The 17,947-nt window shown below is 42.5% G+C and overlaps 1 long non-coding RNA gene across 1 annotated transcript; it reads left to right on the plus strand.

Annotated features, from left to right (window-relative positions):
• The first annotated feature begins 7,203 nt into the window (after positions 1-7,203).
• LOC118172940 lies at positions 7,204-17,660 on the plus strand. Its single transcript, XR_004753916.1, has 2 exons — positions 7,204-7,358; positions 14,863-17,660. It is a non-coding gene; the product is annotated as an uncharacterized LOC118172940 (long non-coding RNA).
• The last annotated feature ends 287 nt before the right edge of the window (positions 17,661-17,947 follow it).

Here is a 17,947-nt window from a genome sequence, read left to right on the forward strand (position 1 = left end):
AAGTGAATAACTTTGCTATCAGAGGTCATAAATAAAACTGTTAATTTAAATCACTTAATATGCAATTTATACAGGGAAAATGCTGTATCCGTATGATTTCAGTGTCATACACATTTTACAGAACGTTTTCCTTCATATCATTTACAAGTACTTAACTGCTCCCTTCTTTTCCCAAGGTTTCAGATGCTTTATCACCCCGGTTAACCACATTCTACTTTCACATTAACCCAGGTTGACACATGATGAAAGAACATAAGGAGGTTTAATTTTTAGCTGACACAGGGTCATTAGTTTCTAACTTGGAGAACAAAGGCTTTAAATACCTCTATGCAACATAATCTCAATTTTATATTATCACCTGACCATTGTGGTTTGCAGGACAGATGGATTAAATATCTCAAGTTTAACCAGAAGTCTTGCGCTGACTCTTTTCAATGGGGATTGGACGTTTGAATGGCTCCTTTTCCATTTCTCACTTCATGGAGTATTTTGCAGCACTGGACTTCATTCTAACCTTTCCCTCCCCCCTTTGTTTGGCTTTTGTTTTGCAACAGCTGTTATTATCGTTTTTGGTCAGCTGTGATTGCTGGAGGCAAAATAGGACCAGATGGTGTTTTGCTATGCATGAATGGAGAGTTAGAGGAGTTTAGATTGAATAGGCCAAGTTTGAATGGTGTCTATGCACCACCTGCCCTCTTCAGCAGCAGCATACACATCATAGGAGCATGATCTGTCTCAGACCTACTAGAATTGGATGGGAATGGAGGGAGCCTTGTTGGATTTTCTCCATATTTATTGATCTTCCATGCACTAACAGCATAATGCAGTACACAGTCAATTTGAGTTAATTGGATATGACACAGCATGTACATGTAATCTATCACTGTAGTCTCTGGGTACACTTTAGTTTTTGCTGCCACGAGAACATGCAGTATTAGCCTGCATTAATAGGCTAAGTGGATGGAAGTAAAATAGGATCATTGTGCTGCTTGATTAAAAAAGTACCAGAGTCCTAAAACAATGCCCTTAAAACTGCTGGAGATGCAGTGAGATACGAATGTTTCTGATTCAATAGGATGGACTGCGTATTCTGGCACAGAAAAAAAGGATACCTCATTCCCATACTTTTCTAAGAGGTTTGCCAGGGAAATTTAAATGAACAGTTCACTAAAAGGATAGCATCATTAGAGACGAGCCTGTGCAGCTCAGGAAGGGCTGTGTGTTTATGTGGAGGAATCTATTTCAGGGCAGAAGGGATGTTATATTAAGCAAATTCTGATTACCATCCCCTAAAACACAGAAATTAAAATGAGGCATCCAAATCAGCTTTAGAGTAGCAAAGGGCTTCTTTGGAGTCCTAAAACTGGCCATCAAAGTAGAATTTAAATGCTACAGAAATGTAAGATCTATTGTACCTGCCATTAAGGTTGATTGAAAGACATCCGGTGTGCAAGAGTTGTGTCTGGATGTTTTGGGATAAAGGACGTGGGCACTTGTACACAGAAATTGCTTGAATTGTTGCAGCAATTGGAGGTTTAAAAGCCGACCTACGCGTGTGACTGGAGGGAGATTGCGCTCTGCCGAAGTTGGCAGTGGCTGCTTGCTTGGTGTCTTTGTCTGTGGTGTCAGGTAGCCAAGCGAGCTACTTTATTATGAAAATTGCATTCAACTGAAAAAATGCTAAATATTTTCAAGTGCCTGTGGGAAAAGCTAGGTTTGTATTAAAGGATTTGGTTCTTAAAGTCACCAAGAAACTAATGCTTCTCAGGTGCATCTGAGGGAGAGAATTTTCGATTATAATACTAAAATCTTTCAGAAGAGAATGTATGACTTTGAATGAGCTGTTCTGACACTTCAATAGGCTACACTGGAGATTTATAATGTACTCTGTTTACCACTGTTAAAAAGTAGAAGTGGTATTTTAAATCATGGTTTTATCCAAGTTCCTGCAGTGTTAACTTCTTCAGCTTCTACACAAACTGAAGTAGTGTGGAGTTTTGTTACAAGGTTTGAAACGAAATGCAGTTTAATCTTTTAGGGAAAAAATGTTGAACTGATAATAGTATTTGGCGTGGGGTAGTTATGTGGGTGCTTCCTATAGGTCTCATTTATTCTCCTTCCCCTCTGGAATATCTGTATTGATACAGATACCTTTGGTCTGTTATTTTCTCCAAACTGGAGATGTTATGTTACTCTAACTCTGCTGCTCTAATTGAAAAAGAAAGGCTTTGATCCAGAAAATCACTTAAAATGAGTGGATAATTCATGTATATAAGTAGTAATTTCATTAAAGTGACTACTCATATGCTTACAGTTGTACAGTTGCTCAAGTGCTTTCATAGATCAGGGGTCTAATTGCAAAAATGTTGTATTTGTTTTCCAAGCAATTCCAAACAGCAGTAATGACAATCTAAAACTAACATAACCAAACTTATATTTTCTGCATTGCCTGTTATTAAATTCTACTCTGAACAGGCCACAGGTCTGATTATCAAGTACAGGTATCTAACCTTTGTGCTGGTTCACTGACTGCACATCACCATAGATGTGTAAAATTAACCACCTGACTGGTAATTTGCGTACTCCGTCATTTAGATGTGTTTCTACTGTGCACAGGTCTGAAAATGTGCACCTGGATCAGCAGTCACAGTTCTTGACTAAGCAGATGCCTTGACCAAATATTTGTATTTACAAAATAGAGAAGTAAATGCAGGCAAACAAAGCAGCATTATACCTATTGGCAATATTTGTGAAACCTAAAGGGTATAGTTACTTGAGACTGGTTTATTTTTAATGCTAGATCCCAGAGTGTACTGATAACAAACATACACATTGCATTAACACAAAGCAAATAAATAATAAATCCCATGTGTTGCACTTCTCTTACTGGTGGTTATAGGTACTTAATTTTGGAATTGCTGTTCTATGCATCATGATGACCACATGGCATGGATATTTAAAACTGATAAGTAACATTGCTTAATTCCTTTCTTACTCCTGATTTTTGGGAATACTAAATATTCAGCATCTGAAAATCAGAGGTTCCTTTTGAAAATTCTGCCTCATCTGCTGTTGAGCAGGTGATTCTCACTGCTGCACCATATGTATGTGTGCATATGTCAGTTGATAGCAAGCAGTCCATGGATGTGTTTCAGGCCTAAATGTGTGTTCCATAACTAACGAGTATTGTGCTATTGACTTCGGTGATACGGGACCTAACGTCTGTGGAGCTGCACTGTGGCATCAACCAAATTGTATCCCCCTGGCCTCATCTCTCTTATTGTCCCTTGCCACATTCCTCTCAGCTTTGCTAATCACAGGAGCAGCCAGTGGTGGAATCTCCTCCTGAAGAGCTTCTCCTCTTCCTCACCCCTTCTTGTCCCTCCTGTTCCTCACAGTCATAAGAAAATGAATAATAGGCAGCCCAAATATGTGATAGGTGTTTGTTTAAATGGAGAGATGTCCAGATACATACACATAGTTTTATGTGGAAAATGTACATAACACATGTAAAAATTTTCTAGGTGCTTTGTAGCAAGGGCTACTGTAGGATTTGGTTACTACTTAGCACACTGGGGCATTGGCAGAATATAGATGATGATGATGACAAATGTCACTTTATAAACATCTTTTTCTCCCTTATAATGTTGTGGCAGATAAATCTAAGTGTTTGGGCCATTTACAGCAGATAGTGTATTAAGGCAGCTCTTGACCTCCAGGTGGAATTCGTGTAATTCTGAGCATCAATTTACAGATTCTTGTGCTTCTATAAGGAATCAGCAGCCTTTGCGTGTGCGTGTGTGTGCGTGCTTTGCTTTTTGTTTTGTTTTATCCCAATGCAAATAAAATCCTTATCCTTCACTGCAGAAAACAGCCAGAGCTTGCTAGCAGCTTTGGACAAATTAAACATCTTTGAACAAAAATTGTAGTGAAAAATCTAGTCAAAATCACGTTCAGTTTTGTTGAAGTCTGCTGAAGCTGTACTTGGCTTTAAATCCAGGCTGAATTTGTTCAGATAAATTCGTTCCATCTTCAAAGCTGCTGATCAGCAAAGATTAATTGATCCATGATTGTGCATCTCTGGCAGTCCAGCTGCACTCGCAGATACCCATTGGGAACCTGTGCCAGGAGCAGCGTCCACTGGATGGCTGTGAGATGCTGCAGGTGGTGAGGGCAGCCCCATCAGCACAGGCTCCATTCTCAACTCACCTCTGTTTAGTGTTAAAAATCAATGCAAGATTTTTCCCCTGACAATTCCAAAGGGAGCAAGAGCAGCCAGTCTTGGACTACTGTATCTCCTCAGCCCTGTCACAGTGGGTCGCGTAGCTGCAGTCACTTCAGTGGGACAGGATTTCACTTCTGTTCTATTAGGCCAAATTCTCTGCATAAGCAACTCCACTGAGCACTGGACCTATTAAAAATTAAAAACAGCTTTGTAGCCTCCTTGGGGATAAATAAGAGGTCATGAAGTCAGGAGAAATAATCCCAGTGATTTGAGGGGACTTTGGGTCAGGGCTTAGCTGAAGATGGGCACAGAAATGCAGCTATCACGAGCAGGCTTATCATTTTCTCAAATGATGTTGGAATGAGTCTTGTACAAAGAGAGATAATTCTAAGGAGAGGGAGGGACAGCAATTTTCCTCCTGAATTGAGAAAATGAAAACTGTTGGGTATGTGTTGCTGTCACCGTGAAGTGTTTCTATCCAGGCTCAGTGCTTCAGCATGCAAACAACTTCCAATGAAATCTGCAAAGTGACTGTGCAGAGCATCTGGGAGACCAGTCATGATTTAAATACATTAAGAAAAATGATAATGTTATTTGACTTTGGTTAATCAATAACAGAGGAGAAATGTAACACTTTAGTTTGATTAACCTACTGCCATACAACACAAAGTCAATGAAATCAGAAGTACTTTTTTTTTTTTTTTAGCTTGCACTAATTACAGTGGGGGTTTCATTTCTGGGAGGGTCTTTTTTATTTCCTGACATTATCTGTATGTTTTATCTGAGGTTTGTTTGTTGCTTTAGAACAACATATTGGTCCTGTGTAGACAAAATATGTACTTTGTTCAATGCCTTACTCGAGGTCAAATTCTCTTGAGGAGAACAAGTGTAGCTGTCAAAAGAGGTTTTAGTGCTTGACCCTAAGAAGCATTCAAAGCCCGGACCTCTTTTTTTTTTTTATTGCTTTTCATTTCCATTGTTTGTACTTTATACTTAAGAAGGGCCTCTGCAGAGGGAAAAACCCTGCTTTGGTATTCATTGTGAGCAGCCTTCTGCTGAAACACCTCAAAAGCACTGCAAGAATTTGGAAACCATCACCCTGTACCTACCTTGGGTGCACGATTATAACTGCGCACTGAGGGTGCGGGCAGAGCACGGTGGGGCAGGCACAGAATGGAGCCGAGGGAAGACCCCGTGGAAGCGGGGTCAGAGACACAGGGTGTCTGCACGGAGCACTGCGCAGTGAGCAGAAGTCCTGCAGGTGAGTAAGCATGGATGCAAAGAAGCAGGAGCAGGAATAGAAAAGCGTAAGTTGTTGAATGAAGGTAGTTTAGAGGAAGATGCAGCCAATAACTTTAACTGGGTGCTCACTGGAAAGTTGGTGATAAGTTTTACATAGCTGTGCCTTACATTTCCTACAGATGGTGTTTATACAGTGCATGCAAATTCAGTGTTAGAATTAGCCATAAAAAAGCCTGAGATTTTTGTTTAATTATTCACAATTGCTATTGTGTAATTGGAAAGTGCAAGTACTATATTACATTTTATTTTATAGAACTACAGTGCAATTATCCTTGGTAACAGTTGTTAACAATATGAGGTAAAAAATGTAAATGTAAATGTAAAAAATGCGTTTGTAAAAAAGGCAAGATGCATGTAGTGTTCTATCTGAACGTGAGTTTCATCTAATACACATAAAGGTGGATTTCAAGTCCTTTCCATCCCAGTTGGCAAGACTGCTGGCCTTATCTGCTCTATCTCCGGCAGTAGCTCCCAGCTCTCCAGGGCCATTCCAGGGGAGCCAGGAGCACGAGAGGAAAGCACAAACAGATGGGCTGCGATAACACGGACCCAGGCGGTAGAGGAAGGTCACCTCTTGGCGAGTTACACAGCCCTTGGTCCAGCCTGCCCGTGACAGGGGTTGCTCTGGGCCCTGCCTGCATGGGGCTTGAGGGCAGCGTGGGGAGGGGACCACACCGGCCCTTACCCCTGCTGGTGAGGGCACAGCACAGGAGTGAGCCCGGGAGAAAGAACCAAGTGTGTATTGCCTCCTCTACATGTCCTGGGATAGACTATGTACGGTATATTTTCTGGGATAGGCTGCACCCTTAAGGAACCCTAACAAGGAACAGTTGCCGCCCTACCCAGAGCAGAGACTGCAAATAAGCATTTGTATGGGCATGCCTGGTTTTAATTACACAAATCGCCAGCTAGGGTTCAGTAGCCAAGGAAATGTAAGGGTACATGCTGTGGCAGCATCGTCTGGTCTAGCAAACCAGAAGCATTTCGCATGGCAGTGGCTCAGCTGAGCATTCAGGCAAATAAAAGTTGAATAAGCCAAGAAACCATATAAAGAAGTAGCTTTCAGGTTCCTTGAATGTACCATAAAAAACAAACTTTTCTTTAACTCTCAAAATTATGGACTGCATGAGCTTTTACGCGCAGCAAGAATTTCTCCAGAATTGTGTTTGGTGCTCATAAAACTCAACACAGAATAAACATGACAGACTCATGGAGTCCCTGCAGGGTGCAACACACATGTAGGCACTATCCAAGCTACATTCTTGGGGGCAAACGTTACTTTCTGGTTATTCCTGTTGGTTCAGCACTCTCATTCTTTATGCAGACTTGAGGCCATATCATCAGTCTCTGATGCCTGTTCTCAGCAAGCAGACGGTCCCAGCCAGGCAATGTCGATGGCAAAGTGACTTTCAAGATCATCCCAGGAAGTCCCTGAGACACAAACAACCCTCACCTGTGAAACAGGGAGGGTAGGCTGCATGCTGGCCCTGCTCTGGGTCAGTCCTGGTGGCATGTTGGCTGCTGGCTGGGTCAGGTGTGCAAAATTAGGAAGGAGCTGGGAGCTGCACCTGCTTTGCAAGTCTCTGCTGAGCACCTCCCTACTTGGGAGATCATTTAAAGGTTCCTGTCGATGTGCTTGGAGGTGCTGTGTGAGCAGGGCAGTATAGGGAAGGAAAAAAAAAAAAAAAAAAAAAAAAGGCTGGCCTGAGTCGGAAGGCTGTGCGTTGAGCTGCTGCTTGCAGTGTTTGTAGCCTCTGGGGACCGCCACTCAAGGAGGGGAGCTCACTGTGGCTGTGAGCCCAACCCAAGGCTGCAAAGCACCAAAGAGCATGTGAGCTGCATGGCAGCATCCTTGGGCAAGTAGAAAACCAGGTGGTGGCTGGCTGATTTTTGCCTTCAGACATGTCCACTGGAGGATCCAGATCTACAGCCATATGAATTTATTGGAAAGGACTACTTCAGTGCATATGCAAAAAACTGTTGTGTGTCTTTTGCAGGATTAAAAGCCTTGGGAGGAGAAGGAAGGGACAGGCGAGGGGTGCTTTTTAGTCTGGAATCCTGCCTTCTTGAAAATGTGGGCTGTTGGACGTTTTTTCTCTTTCTCCTGCAGATCATTAGCTGTTTGAATTGCAGTGTCTTTGGGTCAAGGACAGTCTTTTCTGGAGATGGTGGGTACTGTGGTGTGGCATGGATCTGTCCTGGGGCCTTTGTATTTTACTAAAAAAATAAAGGGAAACAAAGAAATGTGTAAAAAGGCAGCTACTGAGCGTAATTGATTGGAAATGCCTAGAAAAAGGCGAGAGATCACAGCCAACTTCCCTGTTGGTGTATTTGGATCAGTGAGAAGAAGGGTGTAGCTAACAGGCATGTTCTGCTGGCTGATTTTGTGACGGATGTGGGGATTGGGGTTGAGGATGGGACACTAACCTCTGCAGGCTGGTGTAATTACATCTGAGCCCTTTTTGTACAGTCCAAAAGCATTTGTTCAGGCCTATTGATATTGATTTGACATGAGTTTATGAGTACAAGTCTGCTTGAATTTCATAGATTTTATTGAAGAAAAGTTGCAAACATTAATAAAAGCCCACACCTCATCGAAGTTATCTAAATATTTCACGGGCACCAGTGGCCTCAGGTGCCTTTTCAACCTGGAGAGAAGCGAATGCTGTCTGTGGCCCACTAAGAGACCATTTCTGGTGTCCAGCATCCTGACCCTACCTTCTGCTTCTTGGATTCAATGATTCTTAAGCATGTGCTTAAAGTTAAACTGCTTATAAAGTATGTTCCTGAACAGGAAAGATAATTAAGATTTGGGAAGAGTAGAGAAGCTTGTAACTGGTCATAATCCATCACATCTTCCTTCAGGCCTTGGGAACAGAAATGATGAGAATTCCCAAAGGATTTATGCTTTATTTAGGTTTTTGATACTGCTGAAGATTTTGCTCCATGAAAGTGAAGTGCGAAGGCAAGTTTGTTGATTTTATTTGTTAAAACTGAAGCAGCAGATTAAACAGATCACTTCACAAACAGCTGAACCATGTTGCTGTTATTCTTGGTGATGAATTAGAGTCTGGGGTGTTTATGTGCTGATAACTCCACCGGTATATTTAAAAATGCCCTCCTGGGTTTCACGTGGGGAAAAGTAGAGGGTGAATGGTGAATCCCCCCGCAGCAGCTCGGGCAGGGAGTGAGATTTGCTGGTCAGGTATGGAGAGGAACTCAGTCCTTGAAGCAGTTGTTCTGCTAATGGGAAACAGTGACAGATGATTCCTCTGGGAGTTAAACAGCAAGTGAATAAAGATTCATTAACCCATTATGGTGTCACATAGAGCATTTCTGTCTTATGGTTTTAGTTTAGCATCAGTGGAGTTTTAGCCTTCACCTCCTGATACTCACTGTAAAGCCCTCAGTGGCTCTGGTGCTACTGGACCAAATGCTGACAGAGGGGCTCTGCTATCTTTATGAAGTAGAAAAATTATCCTAACTTGGAGCTATGCCTCAGTAAGGCTCAGGCTCCTCTGACTGGGAGCCTGGTGCTGTCTGGGGATGTGTTAGGAGGGCTAAGGTGCTCCTGCCCTGCTCTGCACACACTGTGTGCAGCACCGCAGCCCTACACCTTTGCAACACTGCTTAGCCTTGCAGCCCTGCATGGGTGGTAGTTAGCGATGTTGGACGTGGGGAAAATGTGGGGATGTGGTTGGTGTTGAAAGAGCTAATGTCTCAATATTGTTTCCTTTCGAAGCATGGTTTGATTCACATCTCGGTATGTGTGGTACCTCATGTGCTGAGGCAGTTAAGCATCTATTCCTTACAAAAAGAACACTGTCCTGGTATTTGGTCACAAAGCCAAATCAATCTTTCTATGTTTTTGTCCAGTGAACCCCTCTATTCCTCCTGGTGACATTGCCCCAGCACACCTGGTGCTGTAGAGCCCTCCCTGTGCCTCTTCATGTTGCGGTGGCATTCAGCTTTCCCTACTCCTGTTCTTACTTTTAGTCCATATTCAGCTCTCTAAAGCAATACAGGTTTGCTTAAAAAAACAAGAAACTAAAACCACCAGCAGCATGAAACAAAAACAACTGTGTTCACTGAAGTGTTTTGTACATCATAGCTGCTGCTCACCATTTTTATTCAACTTGCATTTATAGAGAAAGCCTATCTTGGTATCTTGAAGGCACTTTTAATGAGTACACATCATGAATTTTCCAACTGCTTTTAGGTTGAGAATGATTTGCCTTTTATTCGTCACAGAATCGTGTTACTTTACATTTAAAAAGATTCTTGCACACCTCCCTGGCACCTGGGTCGTAAGTGATTATTGTAAGTGATTATTGGCCATTGTAGTTTGAAGATGGAAGCTGGCAGAATTTACCTCAAGCCTGTTCAACTAAAAAGTTAACTTCTACTCAAAAAAAAAAAAAAGGGGGGGGGGGGGGGGGCAAGAAAAAGAAGAAAGCTGCCAAATAGCTACTTGTACTCTCAACTGAAGACCTGTAATGATGTATTTATGAGCAAGGTAAAATCCTGCACTACTTGTCTGTAAAGCACCTCTGACTGCCATCCCATTGTGCTTTGCAGAACATGTTCTTAAACTTCCACACTCCTCCTGCCACGATACTGAAAGTGTATGTGGGTTCAAAGGGTGTACTGGTCAGACTTCTCAAGGAAAGAAATTGTTTTCTCATTCAACACAAAGATAAAATTTCTGGCATGGGAAGCTTCTAGAAGAGGTCTGTTGGATTCTGGAAGGCAATCTGGTAAAATGTCATGTTGTGATGGTCTTGTGCTTCCCACCCTGTCATAGCCGGTTTTGACCACCGGAGAATGGGCCAGGTAAACCTTTACCATGACTATTTGTAGATCTGAAGTTTGAAGGACTCCATTTAAAACCACTGCAAAATTTAAATGAACTGAAGCACAATGACTGAAATGACAATGACCAAAATCCTTTCACATATCTCGTAGCTCACACTGGGATAGGCCTCAGGTAGTTATTGATGCTTTTATGATATCCTCGTCTTCATCTTCCTGTTCAGCCACTGTGGAGTAGCCCATCTCATCATCATCTTCCTCCCCAATCTGAGTAGGAGTTCCTCTGTGTTCTAAACAACCTGACTTTCTCATCCATTGTTTCATCTTGGTTACAGGGCCAACTTGCACTGCTACAGTCTGTTTCCCTGACCCAGCCGCAGGGCCTGTCACGGGGGTTGGAAGAGCCGCAGGGCCTGTCACGGGGGTTGGAAGAGCCGCAGGGCCTGTCACAGGGGTTGGAAGAGCCGCAGGGCCTGTCACAGGGGTTGTAACAGACACAGGGCCCAACACAGGGGTTGTAACAGCCACAGGGCCCAACACAGGGGTTGTAACAGCCACAGGGCCTGTCACAGGGGTTATAACAGCCGCAGGGCCTGTCACAGGGGTTATAACAGCCGCAGGGCCCAACACAGGGGTTGTAGCAGCCACAGGGCCTGTCACAGGGATTGGAACAGATCCAGGGCCTGTAACAAGGGTTGTAACGACCACTGGGCTTGTCACAGGAGTTGGAACAGCTGCTGGGACCATCATGGGTTGGAACAACCCCAGGCCCCAACAGAAGGGTTGTAATGACCCAGGGCCCAACACAGTGGTTGGAAAAGCCACAGGGGTTGGAACAGCCACTGGGCCTGTCACAGGAGTGGGAACAGTCGCAGGGCCAAACACAGGGGTTGGAACAGCCACAGGGCCTGTCAAAGGTGTTGGAACAGCCATTGGGACTGTCACAGGGGTTGGAACGAGCACTGGGCCTGTCACAGGGGTTAGAAGATCCACAGGACCCGTCTCAGGGGTTGGAACAGTCATAGGGCCCGTCACAGGGGCTGGAGTGATGACAGGGTCCCTTGTAGGGGTTGGAGTGGCTGTTGGGCCTGTCACAGGACTTGTAGTGCGTGCAGGGTCTGTCACTAGGGTTATAGTGCCATCGATTGCAGCTCGATAGGCATAGGCCAGTCCCCAGCACATTGCAGTGTATCTCTGGTATTGCCAGGGGGATGATACAACTTTTTCAAGCATTCTGCCAGTTTTTTAGGGTTTTGCAGTTGTTCAAGGGTGAATTTTCAAAGCACTGGAGATGCCCACAGCTCTAGATGCCTGCCCATATGCTCCCACACTCCCTGCTACTCATAACTATCCTGCCTCAGGATAGATCTCCGGATGGCATTTATAAGTAGTTGTTTTACGTTAAACAAAATCAGAAGTGCATTCAGGAGACATAACAATAACAACATGCTGCTGAAACCATGACATGAACAAATTCTATAGGCAAAATCTGTGAAAATGGGAGTTGAAGAAAATGTGAAAATGTACTCATCTGGGTTACATTAGTCTCTTCCAAACAATAATTCAAGTTGTCAAGCACTGACCGTCAGCTAGTCACCATGGATGATTTTAGTGACCTTCACACGTCAGAGTAAGACAATTTCGGTCATAACCCTGTAAAATTTTAGTTGTATTTTAAAGTATTTGGAGTGAAGAACAAGAGTAATTGACTTCTGCTATCCACATTAGATAATTAGGAATATGTATATTAAGAAAACAAGTTTAACGTGCTACTGACAGATTTGTTGCAAGTTACTCTGAATAAGCTCTGCAAGGAGGAAAGCAAGATTACAATTTAAACATTATAATTAAATGGGTTAGAATTTGTACTGTTTCCCATTCTCATTACATTAGCAGGAATAAAGGACTTCTGTCACACGTTCTTTAACAATTACTAGGGTAAAAGAGATTTATTTTTTCAGTTGATGATATTTTGACGATCATACAATCAAAGCCAGGAAGCAGCCAAAGCCACTTTTTTTTTTGTTGTTGTTGTTGTTTGTTTAATGTAGGTTAATGGCATGCATTATTGTCTGGATGAACATGGCATAGAGTTGTACGAAACACATCCCATGGATGGTATGAAATGAAAACTCCCTTAAATGATATAAGAAAATTAAAGAAGAAATCTGCTGGATGCTTCCCACCACAACCCTGGAGAAGGCAAATACGTGCAGCATGGTGGGGCTGACATAATTAATGGCTCCTGGGTTTCTGTGGTGTGGTTCTCCACACTTTGAGCACTTCTCAAGCATTTCCACTCTGAATCAATTTGGACGGATTTGTGGTCAGACCACTAACAGTGGCCTTTGAAAGGGTTCCTTGAAATTGGGGGCTCAGCAGACTGCTGTCTGTTCTTCGGTCTTTAGGCAATGCAAGCCTGACGCCTGATGCCCAGGATCTAATGTGCAGTCTGCTCTGTGTTCATATTTAAGGACAAATGTGCAGACAGGGAGCAGTGAAATGACTTGTTTTTTAGCTAGCTATCACATATGGCTGTTCAGTTTTTGTGTGAGTTCTTTGCACAGAGATCTAAGACTTGTTTTCCAAAACTCACCAGCTGAGAATATGATGGCAGTTCTTATTAGGAAACAAACACAGCTCTATTTATGCAGAAAAGCTGTCTGTTCGTTAATGATCTTATGTAGGTAATAGCTAGCAGTAGTGATGGTAATTTATTGCTTGGAACACATTTACCCAACATGTATTTATTTTCAGAGAAGATGACATATACTGACTTGTTCAATACAGCTATAAAGAAATATCTGTTGTGTTTTACAGAACAACTGTCTTTATTCACTCTTCTCCTTTGTCCCTTGAGCTTTAGAGTATGACTATTTAATTAAAGATTGAATGAGAGACCAAGTTTAATTTTTTTCTAAACAATAAAATCCAACATATTCAACAATGTCTCATGCCTTCCTGGCATTTTGACGTACGCCTGCAGCAGAGAGTCTATTGAATTTGGTATGTGACTAAAATCTAACAAAGAACACTGTCTACTGAACTCTAAATCTGCTTGGTTAAATCATTCAATGTGCTGTACAAGTTGTACAGCTGAAACTGAAAATAAGCAGAGCCCTTACAAAACACAGCCAAGAAGAAGCTTGGCTAAAATTCTCTAGTCATGAGTTAAAAGCTTTGGGGTAGTTTTGACAGGACAAAAACAAACTGAAGTTGTTACTTTATATGAATTAATCTTCTTTCTTTTCCTTTTTCTTTCCACTACTTAAATTAAAACTGAGAGTAATATGTTTTGTTGGATGTGTGCAACTGATTTCCACAGTAATTGTAATCTTAGTAAGTACATTATTGTAGTAAGAACCTTGTCTGAGTGAGACATGGAATTGGCCCAGTATTGACATCTATGCAGTTACACAATAAATATTTATTGTGCAAGGTATAAATAAATAAAAGGAAAAAAAAAAAAAAAGGAAAAAGAAAGCAAGCTCTTTAGTGAAAAATAAGTCTCTCTCTCTCTTTCTTTTTATTTTCCTTTTTTTTTTTTTTTTTTTGTACCTCCAATACATCTGCCTGACTGTACTTTGCAGGGAACACATTTCCATACATTGGCACAATGTAAATAATACATAAAAAATGACAATAACATTGTATGTTATCACATTTAAATAGTAAAAAAAGAAAGTAGGAAGAAACATCCACTGAACTTTGAGAGATCTATAAAGACTGCATTTCATACTAGATAGGGCCTAAAGGCATTGGAAGCAAAGAAACAAATACAAAAGGAGATGAATCTTCTAGTAACATGTAGAAACACTTTGTTATAAATCCTGAGCCAAGGATTCCTCTTTGGTCAAACTCTGTTGGAATCAGTCATTGGAAATAAAAGGTGAGGACATTTATGAGCTGTTTAATATGATAATCTGAAGCCATGTTAAACCTAAATGACCTGTTCCACATAGAGATTGCACCCTGAATTATTCTGGGGCAGTTATGATGAAAAAAGCAGGTGTTGTACTGCTTTTTGGTCAATTACCATAGTTAATGAATGAAGCTTTTTTTTTTATTTTTATATATTTTTTTTTATTACAATTTAATTACACAAGATTGTTCAGCTCACTTTCAGCATCTGATTTTCTGCAAGGGCCTACTTTTGAACTTTTTTTTTTTTTTTTTTTTTTTTGCAAGTAGGTCGCCTAGAGCACAAAGAGTTTGCTCCAGCACAGTGCATATGAAATTCTGTTCCTAGGAGGATAGGAGATGAGCCCAGAGGTCAGTGGCTGCATTTTCCATGTTTCAGGCTGAAACTATTGCATCCCCTTAGAGCTGAAGTCTTCCCACCTCCTCACTTTTGCCAAAGCCATGTTTCTCAGAAGCATTTCTTTCCACCAACGACCATGACTATGATGGGACTTAGGATTAATATAAGTATTATCTGTGGTTTCTGGCATTTGCCTTAACCAGAAAATAAGTTTCCTCTTAACATTTTTTTTTAAAATTTATTTATTTATTTTTCCCCCCAGAATAACTCTCCTTACCACTGTCTCTGCTGCTGCACCCCATCTGAAATGCTGAAGCAGAGCTATGAGCCTGAGGGTTCCCAACCTGTTGTGACCCATCCCAAACCCAAGGAACCCAGAACTTAAAACAGGACACCTGAATACCACAAGAGTGCTTCATTGTCCTGTGTAGCCTTGACATATGCATTGCAAAGTATTCTTTTGGCTCACTGTGCCGTAAACACCTGTGGCACAGAGATGCACTCCTGTGAAGAGAAGGCATCAGCTTGATAAACGAATTATTGAGTAAAACTATGATCAGACTAGATAATCACAGTGATCCCTTCTGGCCTTAAATCTATTATCTTAATTCTCATTTACCCTGAGGCTGTTTTACCCCCCTCTAGCTATATAAATGGACCTTACGGTTTGAATATTTATATCCCCTTTGAGGTATCTTTATGTTGCCAGAGTGATGCCTCGGTAACCTTTGTGTGAATGAGAATGAGGAGCTCCACGGCCCTGGATAGCCAGGGTGGAAGCTGGCTCAGGGGCTGGGGTTCTGCTCATTTCTGTGGTTTTCCTTGTATGATCAATACATGTAGACTGCTCGGGAGTCCTTGTTTTAATATTTTATTAACATTCACTTTGCTTATGCCTTTTGTGCTGAGGATTTATTAATTACTGACATAAGCCGATCCACCTGCACTTGGCTAAAATCAAGGTGTACACAGTTCTCAGGTGTTATATGAAATAGTACCAACCTGAGAAGTGAAGTCATAGAGTAACACTAAACTGGAAGGGCTATAAGCTTGGAAATGAGTCCTAATGACCCACAGCTGGACATCAGTCAGCATCAGAGGACCATGTGCTGGGAGGTTGTTCCCAGTGCCTAGAAAAATCTATCCAGCCCAATCAAGGCTGCGGTACATAGCGAGGCTTATGTAACAGTAATCTGGCCCTTGTGTGATGGAAACCACACTTCATAGAGACAGTAGTGGAATATATGACTCTGGAGTGCTAGTGACTCTCACTGGTGCACCAGGAGCTTGCTGTGAAGGTAGGAACAGCTTGATCCAGTGACTACCTTTTAATGGTATCGTGGCTGCGTTGCCAAGGTTGGGTTTTCTGCATTAGACCCTGCAGCAAAATGGCCCTGATGAGCAGTACAAGCGTGCACACTCTAGTCACAGCTTCGTGGTGTAAACATGGTCTAATAATAAACAAAAATTCATGGTGGGTACTTGGTTCAGAAGAACATCTGCTCACTAATCTGTTTTTAAACAGTGTAGTGGCTCTTCCCCATAAACTTTTCACTTGGATGAAAAGATAATAAAGGAGGAAAAAAACAAAACAAAACACAAAAGAGAACTTCAGATGCTCCAGATTCCTGCTGGATAAACACTGGCATTCATCGCTTCCTGGAGCACAGCACAGTGCTCCCTGCATGGAGCCCTTCACACAGTTAATGTTGACCCAAATGCCTCCTACAGAGAGGGGCTCTTTTTGTTTCATTGGGTATTGAATGCAACGTTACAAGCCATGACTTATGGCAGGAGAAAAGCAGACACCCGAGGACAGATTCCTCTGTTGCATAATTCCACAGCTGAGAAATGTGCCAGGGAATGCAGAATTACGACCGAGACTTTTCCAGCTTTCCTCCTTGTTGTCTTCATGGCCCAGCAGAAAATTGTGACAGCTGTAAGTGACGAAAAATGGAGCTTTATTGCTTTCCGGACTAGTCAGATGGCCCTTCTACAATTGTTGTAAGAAGTGAGAACTGGTCCTCTTAATGGATCTACAGCAAATCCATCGACTTGGTCAGCCTATCTGTAGTGATTGTTCTCCTAGCCCAGAAGTGCTCCCTGGGGCTCTCTGTGAATGCCTACAGCATCTTCCCAGTTGCAAATCAACAGTTGCTGTGCCTTCCTGCAGAAGTCCAGAGCATTGCTATGCCTTGTCAGCGCAAGTGAAAACAAATGGGACAAGCTAAACCTAAAACTACATGTCTGGTAAAGCACCATTCCTTGTCAACCCAACAGGCAGAATTTGTTCAAAGCAAACAGCAGGGAATAACTTCTGTTGATGTTATTAACTTATTATTTTGAAATATGAGAACGGCCAGCAAGACCGTGCCAGGGCATGTGCCCATGGTGTTCCATCCAGTCCCCCTGCCCAGGACTGCTGGGGAAAGTGTTTGCAGTGTATTCTGGCCACTTCGCTTTGGAGACTGGTGCTGGGTCTGTGCTGTCCCTTCCCAAATTGGGGTGCAGGGCTTGGCAGACCAGCAGTATTGGTCGTGGCAGCACCCACTTCTGCTGCACAAGCGCCTTAATGAAGTGGTGGGCTTCTTCGAGCTTATTGCTTTGGATTACACCATGTTGCCTCCTATTATGCTGCATGGAGCCCTGACGTGGTGTAACTCGGGGGACCGTGATGTGGGATGACGTTACACGATGAAATGAACTGCGTGAGAAAAACCAACTTGGCCTCTCCTGGCATTGACCACTCGCTGCCGGTTCCCACTGCAGCGGCACGGGTCGGCTTTCGGATGGCGAGCAGCAGCATGGATGTTTGGAAGAACCAGGAAATTTTCATTAAGCAATTCTAAATTTTATGAGCAAATGATCATAAAATGGTAACACAGGGGCAATATTAGCCTTATTAATCCAATATCCTCTCATGAGAGAGAAAAGTGCCAATAAATGTCTTTTATTTTGTACAGGCTAGCAGCATGTTCACTGGTGTGTCCTTAGTGATGGGATGCAGAATTCTGTTCTCACAGAGTCAGTTCAAAGCTTTGGAGTACAGGGGATGAACATGAAGGCCATGGGCCTGCTGGCAAACCAGGGAATCAGGGCTGCGGGGCTTTCTGGGCTCGGCCAGTCTTCAATCTGAAGAGAAAAATGGGCTGCCACCTATTCCTGATTTCATCTTCAGATCTTGAAGCTTTTTATAAGGAGATATATTATGAAATAAGCCCAAACATTTGTACATTTTGCAAGCTACCGGTTTTCCTCTTGCTTGATTGCTTTGCTTGTGGTATAAAACATGTTCTGCAGGCTGCACCGCACCAGCCCAGCTGAAATGGGAAGCCTTCCCTGGAGAG

Source organism: Oxyura jamaicensis, chromosome 11, assembly GCF_011077185.1.
Source record: "Oxyura jamaicensis isolate SHBP4307 breed ruddy duck chromosome 11, BPBGC_Ojam_1.0, whole genome shotgun sequence".
Lineage (NCBI taxonomy): Eukaryota > Metazoa > Chordata > Aves > Anseriformes > Anatidae > Oxyura > Oxyura jamaicensis.